Source organism: Ptychodera flava, chromosome 15 (assembly GCF_041260155.1).
Source record: "Ptychodera flava strain L36383 chromosome 15, AS_Pfla_20210202, whole genome shotgun sequence".
Classification (NCBI taxonomy): domain Eukaryota; kingdom Metazoa; phylum Hemichordata; class Enteropneusta; family Ptychoderidae; genus Ptychodera; species Ptychodera flava.
Genome location: NC_091942.1, coordinates 7,659,978 through 7,672,145, shown reverse-complemented (window position 1 = coordinate 7,672,145; position 12,168 = coordinate 7,659,978). Strand labels below are relative to the sequence as shown.

Here is a 12,168-nt window from a genome sequence, read left to right as displayed (position 1 = left end):
CAAGGAAATAGGTTTTACCCTGCCAAGGACCCACTTTCCCCACTTTCTGCATGTTTTGCCGTACTGTGACACATGTTGTTTACTTTAGTGTGGACAACTATACCATGTGCACTATAGAAGCCTTGACTAACTGTTTTCCTTCAAAATTTACAATTGTCTATACAAGAGGAAATGTCTTTAAGAAACCATCTTACAAAAATGGAGTGTACATTTCATACACATATACGCGTTTTCAACACAATAAGTAAGCCAAATTTGAGCTTTTTCCGATGATGTTTTGTACGTTTTAAATATTAACGTAATCTACTTAAGTAAAACCTGTTTTGTCATTACTTTTTTCATATTTTTTAAAACGATCTACAGTGTTTATGGGGATTTTCATTGCTTATGTTTTTGATAGTAGGGTGTTAACACCGTTGGTATTTTCCTCTGACAAATTTTACCTATAAAGTGGCAATGTTTATTTGCCCATTTTACAGGAAATTATTGTATTTTACTCTAGAAATGTTTTGTGTACTTTAGAATAAAATTTTTTTACTGAATATCAGTGGTCTGCACCCCCTGAACGCCCAAAATTAAAGGTGTTCAACAAGCGCGCATCATGTGTTCTAGCCTTTAACACATTTATCGTTGAACGGCGTCCATGCGTTCAAAAAGTGTTACAGCCCTTTGAACGCGTAAATGCGTTCAATTTTTTGAACACATTTCATGTGCAACGTGTGTTCAGATATGGAACACCATGGTGTTCAATATAATGTCTGATAAACACGTTGCGTTCAAAATCTGCACACGTGTGTTCAAAAATCGAACGTTGGTTGAACACGAAGTGTTAAATTTCTGAACGTCTAGACGCGTTCAAAAAGTGTTACAAAAAGGCGTTTAAATGGTCTTCTACCTGAAGAAGGCAACTTGTGTGTTGCCGAAACATCGGTATTTTTAAATAAAGATCATTAGAAGACAAGGAGTACTGGTTGAACTGCCTTCTTTATTAATTTATCTATGCCATGATCCTGGTGTGTTCCCGCACTCTACGTGTTGCTTCTATAGTTGTAGTTGAACTGACTCTTTTTAGAACACTCCACGGTGTTCTATCCTTTAACACTTAACTTAACAGTGTAGGAGAGCAAAGAGATTGGTATAATAGACATGGTGTTGCATTGAATATTAGTAATATTGAGGGCAATTAGAATTTAGACCGGGTACAACCCTTGAACGTCTCCAGGAAAACAATTTCAGCTCACGTTCAAAGGTTTATGCCCACTTCACTCGTCCTCTGGTGTAATTCTAAGTACAATCTTATAGTGTTTTAGATGTTGCATAAGGCAAACTGTTCTTTATCATAGCGCTAGTACAGCCATGGCTAGAAATAACACTTGCTTTCTCCATCATACCAATATAAAATATCCCAATGGGCTTTGTTTGATCTCGATATGTCGAAACTCTAGGATGTTTGCTGACGTCATAGAGTGAACATTCAACTTCTCTGCATGCATAGAACGATCGATCATATTATTTTCAAACTAACGTTATGACATTTAATAAGTGAATTCCCGGTGTTAGAATTCGTGTCCGCAGGCGTCCACATTGAATTGCCATGATATTGTACATTGTAGTAATATAATTGTGACGTTTAAATTGTAAGTTATAGTATAGCTTATCCTGAAAGAAATTCGAATACAAGAAACATTCAAATATTTTATTTATTTACGCATGCGCATGCTAGCTAGCAGATGATACACAATGTTTCGAAAGAAGAATTCGTTTAGTGAATAATGAATTTTTTGGAGTGTTCTTCATATTTTTATGATGAAACGATGATTTCTGCAAAAGCCTGTCAAAATTCATGTTACCTGTAAAACGACAGTGTCTTATCACCCTCTGTTTTTACATACGAGAATTGTCACTTTCTCACATTTAAATATCAACACCATCGGATCTAATTTGGGATAATTGGATGGTGAAGTAAGGTCGTTTTAACCTGCAAACGTAAGCTCATCTGCTTTTCTTTTTAAGTTAAACACTTGTTTTTATGAGTAATTTGTAATTTTGCAACATTCAGCTATATGGCACCTAATACTTTTGAGATATTTGAAAAATATGAAGATCCAAATATTCCAAATTATTTTCACTCGTGTTTATAATAGTTACTTATATATTTACATATTTTTCGTGGTGTTAAATAGATACTTCTGCATTATTTTACTGTGCAATCAGTATATATTAATATCAACAGTCGGTCTTACATTGCACTGTTATTATTTATACTGAATACTAACATCATAACTCTCGAAGATCAGAGGGAACGATCACTTGCTCAATGAGCCACATCCATTATCCTTATACCTGGCCTGGCATGATTCCTTGTTGTCGAATGTATTGTCCAACATTCTATATTTTGCTTCCAAAAAACATACAAATGTTTGCCTTCAAAAGTGTAAAAGTAGCAATTCTTTAAAGAATTAAATGGATATTCCTGGTTGTTACAGGCTGTTAACTGAAATTATACCACTCATGGTCATGTGACACATTGTTCTCACCGTACGTTTATTATCGCAACACCAATTGTTCTTATGCAAATAAGTAAACCATTACGGTTCATTGATATGGAAATTAGTAAACCTTACAGTTTAATGAATAGACTTCATTATCATATGAATACAGACGTAAGGTTTACTACTTTCCATATCAATGTACGCGTAAAGGTTTACTTATCTACATACAAACGAAAATCAAACATCTGGCAGATTGTACATGTGGCAACTTTTAATGAACTAGCGAAATTACATTTCAATGAAAATTACATTTCAACTTATCACCGTGTTGGTTTTGAATGAAAATATGGCCTGATGAACTTGTGTACCGGGTTATTAAACGTAGTGGTATCTGACGAGCAGCACGGAGAATGCTACTCTTCAACTTTTACATCAACTTTTGTCACAGGTTGTGGGGGCTGTAAAGCATTAGACACGGTTTTCTGCTGGAAATTGCTGATACGCAGTGTACGTTCGAAATTCTTCATCAGGGCGATGACCAGTGCATTCTTTAAATAGTTGTTCATCGAAGCCCTTATACATACAAAGAAGTTGCTGCAGCAACCTGAATTTAATGAAAATAATCAATAATTGAAAAATATTGCCGTGGAAAAGGAATGACATTTGAGTGGAAAGTAATGGAATCCAACACTTGAAACTCCGTTCAAATGACAACACTCAGCGGGCGGGATAGACCCATTGCATCGAACGTTTCAAATATTATCATGTCACAGTAAACTGGCCTTTCAGAAACACGATGGAAGAAACAATAACGATAACAGTCACGCCGGGAAAATGTAAGAAAATAATTGAAACTAACCTGCCCGAATGGCCGGTATGATATCCAGATATTCCACAAATCCGCAAATGAATATTTCGCTGCTTTTAACTGGAGTTGTTTTAAGTTTCTCGTTTCGGGTACGTCCCCATGCATCCTACACTGACACGCTTGATCCGGTAGACTTGTGTGTATTGAAGTACGCGAGATCCTTATATTTCAGTCAATTTTGTACTGTTCACGGCAGCAGGAAATCTTTCACTTTCATGTTTACCGTTAGGTAAAATCCTCTCTGTCATCCAGTGGTATCGCGTTATCAAACTGCGAGCAAACCGTTCCACTTCGCTTGATTACATTGTGTCGGAGATATACAAGTATAGGTCCATACTGGTGGCGTGGCCGATGCACAGTGACATGCACATGCATCATACCACGTGGCAAATTGATGTGCACCTGGATCAGTGCAGTCAGTTTGTTAGCCAATGAGAAAGCTGTATTAAACTATCTATTGTGTCAGAATTTCAATCCCTAATGACACCAGGTGTTTTAAGGCGTAATGCAAATTGATCATTCTGACAGCACCGCACAACTAGCTCATGATATTTTCAAATTTCCTCTTTTTTCGTGGTATAAGTAGGTAATTGTACAGGTTCTCGTGTGTTTATAATTCTAAACCTCACGGCTTTAGCTGGCAAGTTGTAAACCGCACTCGGACTTCGGCCTCGTGCGGTTTACAACATGCCAGCTAAAGCCGTGAGGTTTAGAATTGTAAACCCACTCGAACCCGTACAATTAACTGAAATAAATGGACTCATAATAAATGAAAATGCCAGGATTAAGATTATGTACGGGCCATAAGCATGATTTATTGTAAACCCTACCGTACATCACACGCGACACACTCTCAAATCCATTTTTGATCATTGAGCATGTTACAAATAGATGTAAAGTCTTCGGGAAAGTGTCATCACATCGCTTTTCCATGTCACAATGTCCATATAGCTGGACTTGTAACGGTTATCTTCGAAATTAATGTCTAGTAAGACATGTCCCAGATACAGAGAATCGGCACCAGAGTCCTCGACACCATTTGATGCTGTCATTACAATTTATACTTTTTAACTGATGGAAAAGCTTTTATGTAAATGCAATGCATCACTTTAATATTTTACGACTTAACAGATTGTTTCACTGCTTAAAACTCACCGTACGCACTGTACGCGTACGCAGGTTGCTATTCAGGATCCTTTTGTAGCAAAACTAAATCATTGATCGTGACATATTCCGGATGCTAGTGAAGGCTATATATTTCATAGCCATATTTTTTCTTCTTATGTATCACTAGTGACGGTTACATTGATATCCTGCGGGCGAAACGTCGTAAAATACCTTTTTTGACATTAAATTTATGGTGTTCACGGGTAGAGAACTGTATTGATTGTAACAATCTCAGTTGATTTGTATGGGTGGTTGACTTATATGGAATGTAAGCCCTTTGTCAAACCAAACGTTACGGACTGATTGGAGACAGGTTACTATTTTAACAGCTTTAGAAAGTTGCTGTGACCGAAGGATGACAATCCCAACCGGTAGAAATGATATCTTGATTATAGTGAAGTTACATTTTATAGCACTGCATTGTGTTATCAGTTTTTAGTCCCCTCGGACGAATTCGAAGTTCATGAAACTTATGGAAGGGGCTCCGTGAGTGCGTGCTTTGTCCGTCCGTCCGTCCGTCCATCCGCGCAGATATCTAAGACAATTCAGAGCCATTTTCTGTCAAGCTTAATACAATATTGCACACATATGCGCCTTCACTTTAGGTGTGACATGCATAAGTAGTGCCAAAATTTGTATAAATAGTGATTTTTGAAAAAAAGAGTTCTGTTTCCAGAGAGACTGTACTAAATTTTGATGAAACTTTGTACAGATATCACTTTGAGCTCTAATAGCATTGTGTCAATTAATTGCTAATTTGCATATTTAATGAATCAGGGTGATATGTCAAGAAATACCGACTCAAATGTGCTGAACAGATGTCGATATCTCAGTGATGTAATAGTGTGCAAAGACATTTAGCAGTATCATGCCAATTAATGTCCTTATGCATATTTGATGAATTTTTGTAATTAGAGTGATATGTCTAGAAATACTGCATCAACTTCGATAAAATGGTACAGTCGTTGAGCTCACAGTCCTGAAACAGTGTACAAAGACGTTTAGAACTTTCATGTCAATTAATCGCTAATTTGCATATGTAAATTACTTTCCTGGTAATTGTGCTATGTCAAGAAATACTGCTTCAATTTGATGAAACGTGGTACATATGTTGATCTGTCAGTCTGATAAAAGCGTGCAAAGACATTTAGCAGTATTGTGTCTTTTCGTTGCTGATGTGCATGTTTAATAAACTTTCACAATTAGTGTGAGATGTCTTGAAATACTGCAGCAAATTTAATGAAAATTGGTATAGGTGTTGATCTTTTGTAACAGCATGCAAAGACATTCAGCAGTATCACGTCAATAAAGTGCTGATTTGCATATTTAATTAATCGATATGTCCAGAAATACAGCATCTAATCTTATGGAATGTGGTATATATGTTGATATCTCGTTGTTTTAACAATGTACAAGGACCTTTATCATTATTATATGTCAATATATTTCTAATTTGCATATTTAATGAATTTTCCTTATTAGTGTGATATGTCCAGAAATACTGCATCAAATTTGATGACACATGGTACAGATATTGATCTTTAAGTGCTGTAATAGTTTGCAAATATATATAGCAGTATCAAGCCAGATAATTGCTAATTTGCATAGTTAGTAAACGTTTGTAATTAGAATGATATGTCCAGAACTACTGCAGCGAATTTGATGAAGCTTGGTGTGGATGTTGCTCTTACTGTGCTGTGAATACAATGCAACGACATTTTGCAGTATCATTTCCATTAATTGCTAATTTGCATATTGGATTAATTTTTGTATTTAGGGCGACTGTCTTGAAGCACTGCATCAAATTTTATGAAACTTGGTACAGATTATCTCACAGTATCATAATAGCATGAAAAACATTTAGCAACATCCTATCAATCACTAATTGACAAATTTAATGACCTTTCTTATTAGGGTGGCAGGCCCTATTGGCTTTACGTTTTCATCACCATAGTTTGGACCAAACCCATTGTAAAGTAGGACTCGATACAGGGAAAATGTTTGTAATTAGCGATTTATATCCTAAATCTGATGACGCTTGCTGCACATGTTTGTCATACAAAGATTTAACAGTCAAGAAAGGCATTTAGCAGCATAAATAGCTATTTACAGTAAGCCTCTTCTGTAATGAACTCGCGGGCATTTTGGTTGTCTGTGACGTTCTGATTTTTTGATGTCAAGAGCTTTGACTCAGATATACCTATTAGACCAGTTTCTTGCAGATTAGTTGAATGTTGGCATATCAAGAGTCAGTACCAACGACACGCCTAATTTTGTCAATCTTGGTAAAAGGACATAACCCTGCGTGATATCTACATTTTATCATGTGATATCTACTATTTACAACACAAAAATCAATATGGGAATTAGTCACAAACAGGTCTTTGGCACACTCGTTGAGTTTATCATGTGCGTTATACAGATTTCCATTTAGTTACATCTACTGACAAAGTTCCGATTACAAGTGGGGACTATGTCGTCGTCAATGACTTGTTTTAATCGCTAGATTTGAAAAAGCAGCTTAGTTTAATATTAATAACCTTTATATATTGACAAGCTTATTGCGGTGTTCTCATGAAACATAAATATATATGTACAGAAATCTGATGGTTTATTGATCAGCATGAAACACACACTTGTCCTGTGAGAAAATAAATGTAAAAAGGAAATAAATAATTATGGGTACTCGTAAATGTCAGTTCTGAATACCATCCTTACTAGCATCATTATAACTATAAATTTCAAAAGTTTGAAAGGTCGCTCAAATTTATTCTGTCGATCAAATCGCACGGTAAAGTGATATATGAGCGGTGGAAATGACTTGTCTTTAATGTCCTGTTAATTTCTTTCCTGTGAAGGTGACGTCGTTATATCACTTAGCCAGAAACAAATATCATACCCCTACGTGGATGGATATAATGATTTATACGTGTTTGCACAATGTGTTGTCAACTGTCATCACGATTGTCAAGATAACGTTTAAATATACTCACCTAACTTCGCCGCCCTTCTTCGGATTCGGAGAAACTCCCGTGGAAAAAGTTCCATGAGTCCAAATAGGGATTATTAACATTACACTCAGCAGCTTTCAAATCGTACTGTTACTGGTGGAGTTATGGTAGGATACGTGTTTTTCAAACAAGATACTCAGATATTAGCCCTGATATAATGAAAACAAGTACATAAAACTAGTCATGCGCATAATTAAACTCTAGACAAATGTTATATATAATAAAAGTGAGGGACACGAATTAGGAAGGGGTAGATACTTGTTAAAACACCAAGACTTCTATTATGATATGTAAGTAGTTTAAAAATGCAAGAATGAGAAGAGTTTCAAATGTACCTAAAAAGCGCTGTTACATAAAATAATTCAATAAAACATGTGTGTCCAAATCCCCAATCGTGCCTATCCGTAAGATGGAGGAAGATTTCTCAACGCTGAAGCCTAGAAGGCATTCTTTTCATCGAGTAATTAGTGAAATGGTAAGAGGCAGACATTGTGAGAACGTCAACTATGACATTTCAGCCGACTTCGCATATTGTAGAGTAATGTATCAAAAAGACCCACTATGAGCATTGTCAGCATATAAGTTACGTGCTATTCTTATGATGTCATTTAACCTCAAAATCACGCTGATCTGACACCAGACTTCGAAACGGTTCGCCATTTATTTTCAGACATTTGGACGGCCTTAATTAGCACTCTTCTTTCGCAGATTTTTTTTTCAGAATATGTCATCCAGTTAGTAAGAATTTGACGTTCCAATTTTAATCGCTTATATCTTGTAAAGAATAAAGGGCAAAATGAACATCATCTTGCCCCACCCATATCCTAGAAAATTTGCAAACACATTTCAAAACGGGTCAATGATTTGTCCATCCATCTATCCGTACGTTTGCACGTGTGTATATGTAGCCGTTATCTTGAAAATCATGATGACAGGTGACAACACATATTGCAAACACGTTTCATTCATTTAATGCGCCTAGGGGTATGCTATTTGCTTCTGGCTAAGTGATATAACGGCGCCACCTTCACAGGAAAGAAATTAACAGGAAATTAAAGAGCAGTCGTTTCCACCGCTCATATATCATATATGGCCTCTCCGCTAGGCGACTGATGCCATATGTTGTGGGTTCGAACCCGATTGAAAACTAGTCGTGTTTGCCATGTAATTTGATCGAGAGAAGTAATTTGAGCGACCTTTTTCAGATTTTGAAATTTATAGTAATGATGATGCTGGACAGGTGGACACTGACTCAGCAAGGGAGGTATCCAGAGCTGAAATTAATGATCACCCATAATTATTTATTTCCCTTTTACATTTATTTTCTAGCAGAGTATAATACTAACATAAAGATTGCAGCAATGAGAATACATAATACAAATATGGAGCATATTATAAGAGATCCGTGGAGGGATGGTCTCATCCCTGATGAAAGTCGTACACAGCACTGGACAAAAGAGAATGATACGCTCCATATACCTAAGCAGATTACATGTATATTCTGTTCTGACTTATACTTGGCGGCGCCACATTCAGAAAATAAATGTAATGGAAGCTAGTGCATGAAGTCAGAATATACTAGTCACCTTGTGAGTGAAGTTGGAACCGTGTTTATGGCTCCTTGCTAGGTTCAGATAGTAATAATGATAAGAAATACAGTTGACTCCGTAAGCAGGGCTGTATCATACGTAATCTGTGGTTACCTGAAAAACAAATATTATGGATTGAGGCCAAAGTGGACTTCAGTTCTTTGAGACTGAAGGGCCTTCGTAACGGTCTGAAAGTATTTATCCAGGGACTGGGAACGACACAGAGCAAATTATAAAATGAGACATTACGCGGGATTTCTCAGGCATCATATGCCCTGACAAGATACGTAATAAGATTCAAAAATATTATGAAACAGAAGTATCTCCAGAGGGCTGAAAGTAGAGAATCTGGATGTGGACGAGTATGAAAGAGTAGAATCCAGAGATGACAGCTTTTTCTCATCAGTCCAGAAACAGAATAAAGCTGCAGTAGCGTATACTTGATACCACAGTCTGTTCCGGAAATGGAATGGTGGAATACTGAAGTGGGATATTACTTTAACGTTGAAGGAATATATCCTTCTGTTGGTGTATAGAGTAAAGAAAAGAAGAAGTGTAAACTGACGTGGAATTGTAAGCATAGGACTAAAACATGGAAGGAATGTGATGGAAGTATTCCAGCACGGAGAGCTACCGTTATATTTAAATGGGGATCTGATGATGTCTGTGGAATGTAAGGCCATGGATGACAGAGAGATAAGGAGAATATGGAAGCAGATGGATGACTGTCTATAATTACGAAAATGAAAAGACTTAATTACCGCAGAATGTCTGAGTGAGTGAGAGAGATGGAGTGATTATGGTGGGATAGAGAACCATCATTGCAGCGGTTTTCAGTGCCATATCCTGTCGAATGATTGAGGTCAGAAACTCAATTATTTTGGAGTAAATGTTGATGAGAAGGTAAAGATCCTGCATGACTACGGACGTGAGTATCCGGGACCTATGTCCCTATGATGTGAAAAAAGTGGGACCTTACTGTACCAGTAAGAGTAAGTATAAGATCAGGTTGATGGATGAAGACTTACATTCTTTGGATGTACGAGTCAGAGCATAGAGATAATCAAATACAGAAATAATGCTGTAAGACTGTTCTGGATGGTACGCGGCAGGCAAAACTTGATAGCGGAACAAATTTAAATGTGCTATCATTGGCACTTTAGATGTCAGCCAAGCCGCTATGCTTATATTACACAAAGTTCAAAGTTCGGGTATGATAGCTGCCCTCCCACCCTCTGGACTTACCGAAAACCCTGCCCGAGCTACGTGATCGTGAAGCTACGCCATGATCAGTGACCGCATCGGGGACCACGACATGTGGTGCAATTTCCGAAATTGAATAATTTTCGCTGTTCCATAATATAAATGGCAAAACACAAAGATGATGATGAACACATTTTATGATGGATCAATATTGGTCTGATTGGCTATTGCCTATAACATGGATTTCGAAAAAAACGCTGAAGATAGCTAAACAAGTTCACGAAAGACACTGAGGAGTAAAATGAACAATAGCAAATGTATTATCTTTGGAAGAAAGAGAGGCTTGACATCATTCAGGTTGAGCACTAAGTGTAACAGATGACGATCTTGATATTTATACGGAAGCAGCGGCCCTCTTTGAAACCTTCGGAAGAGACCATACAGCTCTGCTGACGAAACCTAAATTTGCAGACTTTTATACCCACTCCAGAATAAATGGGAACTCGTCTATGACCGGCGGACTTGCTTGGTTGAATTTGATGGTGAAATATTTTTAACCACTACATTACGTAGAAATGTTTTGTGGAAAGGATATTTCAAAGGTTCTGAAAAATCGTAGTGATATCTTTTGCTTCTGTATTGAGCTAGAATGACATGCCAAGATATGCCTGCACAGATGCCGTATTTCCAAAATCATTTGAATGTGAAAAGATCGAGTAACTGGGGTGTTAGTTGGTGTGTGTACTCCAATAACCAATGTTTGTCTTGCAGATAGTTCTGGACACTACTGAAAGTTTGCAAATGGTAGGTGAAGTTTTAATCTTGTGCGTTAGGGTGTGAAAGGGCGAAGCGATTGCAACAAAGTAAAGGATTCAAGTCATTAAAGACTAGTATGTGTGCTGAATTCGATCCCTTCACTTTGACACATTACTGGGCGAGTGCATTCTACATTGTCTCAATGATGATACAATGCTGAGTTCACACAGTCATGTGGAAGTCTTAGGGAAAACTGGTGACGTGTGGGACGTGCGTCAAAAGCTCACTTTATATGGCCAAAATTTAGCATTTTCAACTAAATCATTTCCCTCTCTCATGTCTCATCGTTTGCATGGCTCGTAGTGCACCCACATCCCGTGGCGCTCGGACTGACATCGAAAGCTTCAGTATGTACACAGACTTCTGTGCATGTCAACTCAAAATGACTTCAGTCTTTATTTATTGATAGTGGGAATTAGGCCGAGCGGTTCTGTCAGTTGCTTCTCTGCTAGGTGACTGGATGCCGTATGTAGTGGGTTCGAACCCCGATTGAAGACACCGTATTATCTAAAAAAAAGAAAGAGTGAATATCATACGTGCAACTGCATGAATATCATTTGTGAGCAATATCTAAAGAGGTATTCCACATTTTGCATAAAAAGTAAGATTGCGACAGCCAGCCTGGCGTGCGCCACATCCGGTGCACCCATCATCACTGACCGTACTTTGACCCCACCCCAAAATAAGCCTCGTTCGATTGGTCAATCATTACACAAATTTACATTAGAATTCCTTCTTTATTATTGGTTAGAGTTATATTCCAAACATTGGATTAAATATACATTTATTCGTGTTCAATTAATTGAAAACTCATCAGTTCTTCAAAATCTATAAATTTGATTCTTTCCATATTGATTGAAGGAACTTCAATACTGGGACAATGAAACGATCTTGGAAGAAACCAGGCAGTTCCAGCATGAAGCTACATCCGTCTTTTAGCTCCATGGTTTCAGCGTCCTAAAAAGGGCCTTTTGTATGGCCACCACGCCCTACGAAAGAGAACCACCATAACTACGTCTGCC

General features: G+C 37.4%; 1 long non-coding RNA gene across 1 annotated transcript; it reads right to left on the bottom strand.

Moving 5' to 3' along the window:
- Nucleotides 1–2,741: 2,741 nt before the first annotated feature.
- On the bottom strand, nucleotides 2,742–3,894 carry LOC139152336 (uncharacterized). The gene is made up of 2 exons (XR_011556600.1): nucleotides 3,352–3,894; nucleotides 2,742–3,096 (listed from the first exon to the last, which is right to left on the bottom strand). It is a non-coding gene; the product is annotated as an uncharacterized lncRNA (long non-coding RNA).
- Nucleotides 3,895–12,168: the final 8,274 nt, after the last annotated feature.